This window comes from Glycine soja, chromosome 17 (assembly GCF_004193775.1).
Source record: "Glycine soja cultivar W05 chromosome 17, ASM419377v2, whole genome shotgun sequence".
In the NCBI taxonomy this organism is placed as follows: domain Eukaryota; kingdom Viridiplantae; phylum Streptophyta; class Magnoliopsida; order Fabales; family Fabaceae; genus Glycine; species Glycine soja.
Genome location: NC_041018.1, coordinates 14,399,882 through 14,404,325, shown reverse-complemented (window position 1 = coordinate 14,404,325; position 4,444 = coordinate 14,399,882). Strand labels below are relative to the sequence as shown.

The following is a 4,444-nucleotide window of genomic DNA, read 5'->3' as shown; positions in this document are numbered from 1 at the left end:
GGAACTACAGGTAGGTCTTTTTTTGGTTGAATATATATATATATATATATATATATTAAAAATTCTATATTTAGTCCTCCTAAATGGTTAAACCTAAATAATTTCAATGGCAAAAATATTGAATTAATTAACATGCTCTGATTCTTTATTTTTTTATTGTTGAAAGAATTGACTTCACAAGTGTTTGTTTTATCTAAGCACAAGCAAGCCACTCAGAATTACTCAAGATACGTAACATGTAACTAATTTTTTTTTGTAGTAGTAGAGTGTCAACCCGTTGATGTTACATTTTTGTTTCATACAATTTAAAATTATTTGTTAACTTTTTTTAATAAAATAAAATAAAAAATTATTTTTTGTTGTATTTGTTTAGATTGCTTTCACTAAAAAAAACTATTTTTTTAAGAAACAAATTCTATCTGTTTCTAAAAACACTTTTTTAAAAAACCAAACTAGCTTATGATTGTACATACAATTTGATAAATAGTGCTTTGTCTTTAAGTTGCCTCCAAACTATTTCCTTAATTGAAATTATTTTACTTGACAACGACTTAATTTTATTTTTTGTAATGCTTGCAATATATTACAGCTTTTGTGGGAGAATAAAGGTGATCCCAATAAAAGCAGTGGACCCTGAAGCTATCAAATTCTTGGAAAGGTTAGGCACTCTGAATGCTGAAGCTGATTCCATCTACGAACTTCACAAGGAACCTAGCCCCATTATCGAACCTGAGTTTGTTTGGGATGACATCGTCACCTTTGAGGCAAAGTGATTAGAAAGAATTGAGGGAAATCATTCAGAAAATACAGAAATCCGCAAATATTGTTGAATGATATGTTGCACCATTCGATCTATTCCTCCACCACATATTAACTGAGACTCGTGGAATTATTCAATTCCAGATTCGATAATGGGGCTAGGTTGGGGCTAGGTTCCTTGTGAAGTTCGTATATGGAATCAGCTTCAGCATTCAAAGTGCCTTACCTTTCCAAGAATTTGATAGCTTCAGGGTCCACTGCTTTTATTGGGATCACCTTTATTCCCCCACAAAAGCTGTATTGCAAGCACTCATCACATATCAAACATTTCAGCACAAAGAGGGACAATTGTTCAAATTTACCTCTGGTGTTGGAGGAGCATTATGGTTCCCATGATGAGGTAGTATCCAAGATCACATCTAGGCCCTCATTTAAAGCTGTCACTAGCAGAGAGATGATGCAGAAGTGGAAGATTCGTGCCCCTGTTCAAATTTTGATAAATTAAATGTAATCATTAGTAAATAGCTTATAATTAAAGATCTAATATATGTCATCCATTTCATAATAGCTAAATTGCAAAAGGACCTTTATGTGAATGACAATTTCTTAAATTTGGATTTCTATATCATTTGGACACATAAGTATACCAATCCGGCAGCTTGGAGCATGTCATCAGGGTCACCTCCCCTCTGGAGCTAAGGGCTCTACATATGACGTGGGCTTCCTTCCTTCAAAGCATCTGCCTCAACCACAGCAACATTTAAAGCGTCTGACCGAAATAGTGATCTGCCAAAGCCAATTGATACATATTATTTTGTAAAACTATTAGAATTAGAGAATGATAATAGTGCAAGACTAGAATTACTTGTCATCAAGAATGTTTTTAAGAACAGTGCTCTTTCCGGATCCCATGCCACCCCATTAACACAAACACAGGAGGACTACCCTCCTCCCTAGCCACGTCTCTACCCTGGACTGCTCTCTACAATGCTTTCACCTCTTTTAGCAAAGAAGTGAAGTGATCACGCTTGTCACCTTCAGAGTATCCATTAATCTCTTAATCCTCAGTCCCCCTTTAAACACCGCACCATATTTACAATTGAATTAGATTCCTTTAATAAATATTTAAAAATTTAAAAACTTTTAACTTCTTCACACTTTTTTTTTATCGATGATGAGAAGTTTACAACAACTCATTCACATTACTTAAATAAATGAGCAAGACTCCCTTGGTTTAAATTCATCATAATGATGTAACATTTCAATTTTTAAGAATTTTTTTAATTAATGTTTAAAACTTAAATTTGAATTATTTGATTAAATGATAAAAAAAAAAAGAATTTGCAAACAAAATAGAAATCTACCTTATAACTTTCAATCCAATATCCTTCAGGGTTATATTCTGCGGAGGCTCCACACCCAAAACCTATGATTCAACCAATTAAAAACGGGTGTTTTGTTAGTATTAAGAATAAAACTGAAAGGAAAGAAATAGAAAAGAGAGAAATTGAATGAAAAAAAAGTGTTTAATTTTTTTTCTTTTTTCTTTTATTAATTTTATCATTTTAATTTAAACATTTTTCTTTTATTTTTTTTCTATTTCTCTTCAACCAAATTACTCTTTTTGTTCACTTTATTCTTTATTTATTTCTTTTCTTTTCTTATTTATTTTCTTTCATTCTCTCGTTTTCTTTTCACACAACCACACACTGACACACAAATCCTTTCTTTCCTTCTTCGTCATCAAACAAAGAATAATGTATCAAACGTTTATTGTACAACCGAAAGATGACATGAACTTTGCTTTTTCATATGATTTGGCACACAGGTTTGTAGCGGGGACATGATTTTTTTGGGGTTGTCCGGGTATTTTATTGATTTATAATTTGGCACGTGTTTGAGGATTTTCTGGCACGCTTTCTACTTTTCTGTCTCTTTTCTTATAATATTTCTTTGTGCATTGAGGTGACAATTAACCCTATTTGTTAAAGGCGATGGAGTTATTTTTTGTGCGGATGAAAATGAATGATGTTTGTTTCTAACAGTAGATTATCAAATAAATAAATTTAAAAATGGAAGAAAGTCAGACTCAATAAAAAAAATTACTATTTCTTATCTATTTTTACTTTTCTCTCTATCTCTCTTTTTATCTCTTTCTTGTTTATTTTTTAATTAAACACTTGTACTTTTCAATTTGTTTCTCACTTATTTTCACTATCTTCTTTTATTTTCTTTTATTGTCTTTCTCTTCTCTCTTCCAAATAGAGTCTTAAGAGAGGCAGAAAGAGGTATGGATGGCAATCTCTCATTATTCATTTTATCACATGAAAATTTGTTCCGTACTAATTTTACATTTGCATGGATAAAGTGAATATTCACTGATATTATAAATATTTATATTATATTCATATATCTATGTATATTTATTAAAAAAGTAAAAACAGATGAACATACCTGACTAATCACAGGTTGAGCATGGTTCCAGTGAAATGCAAAATAACTGAGGATACATCCCTCTAACTTCGTAACAAATCTATCATATCTATCACATGATCGTACACATTCTCATTGACAATGCAAAATAACTGAGGATACATCCCTCTAACTTCGTAACAAATCTATCATATCTATCACATGATCGTCCACATTCTCATTGACACCGGAAATATATTGAAAGATGTCTTCGTCCCACCCATTGGGGCTTTTCAGATGCTCTAGGGCCAATGTGCATAGCAATGGAACCTCACTAGCATCTTGGGAGTATCCCCTATGAGTGGATATTAGTTACAAAGGAACTAGTCTTAGGACACTTGAAGAGGCAGGATAACAAGCAGAAGCAGCCAAAAGGCTCAAAGCCAAGCTTTAGAAAAGATTTACAACTTATCACTATGAATATTCAGTATGTATTTTAAGTTCCACTAATCATTTGCAGGAAATGGGTGCTACTCAGATGCTTCGCTGACATAATATTCATTTGTCTAAAACGAACTTGAAAATCCATTTGCCTTGCTGCAATATTGCAAACACATGAGTAAAAACTAAAAAGTACTGGTAAAAAACATTACCCAACATAATGCATTAATGCTCTTCACATCAATTATGACCCTAGCTATTTTGTTTAGAAAGGGGATAAGAGTTGTGGACTTGTGAATCTGAGAGAGGGGGCAAGAGAGGCCGTCTGTGTGATTTGAGGAAACATAGGTACCAACTTAGTGCAAAAACTTTAGAATGCAATTTCAGCAATATGTCTTAATTTCCAAGTAGAATTCTAAAACATGCATACAAGACTAAGGATTGGACTTTGTTCTAAGGCAGGTTAAGAACTTCTCGTTACATGTCATAAGTCAGTTACTAATTCAATAAACATAAACATGAATTACCTGCATTATAGAGTCTCATATCTTTACCTGTTATGTGCATCAAACCTACCTAGTCAAAAGCTACCTTTTAACCTACTGCACTAAAAGAATTCATATAAATTGTAGAGATGTCAAAATCAGATGATTCTAAAACATTTTTAAAGCTAAGAATTAAATTTTTAAGAGATAAAAATAACTTTAATAAATTCAATATAGGTCGTTCATATATCAACTTTGAATACAAACATGTTATAAGGCAGATTTCAACATCAATACACAACATATTCCTTTCTACCATTCCAACCTCATGTACAAACTTTAAGTAT

At 32.1% G+C, this 4,444-nt stretch overlaps 1 long non-coding RNA gene across 1 annotated transcript; it reads right to left on the bottom strand.

The window, feature by feature from the left end:
* Window positions 1-922: 922 nt before the first annotated feature.
* Window positions 923-2,320, bottom strand: LOC114393741. Its single transcript, XR_003662594.1, has 4 exons — window positions 2,124-2,320; window positions 1,625-1,832; window positions 1,407-1,545; window positions 923-1,241 (listed from the first exon to the last, which is right to left on the bottom strand). It is a non-coding gene; the product is annotated as an uncharacterized LOC114393741 (long non-coding RNA).
* Between the last annotated feature and the right edge of the window lie 2,124 nt (window positions 2,321-4,444).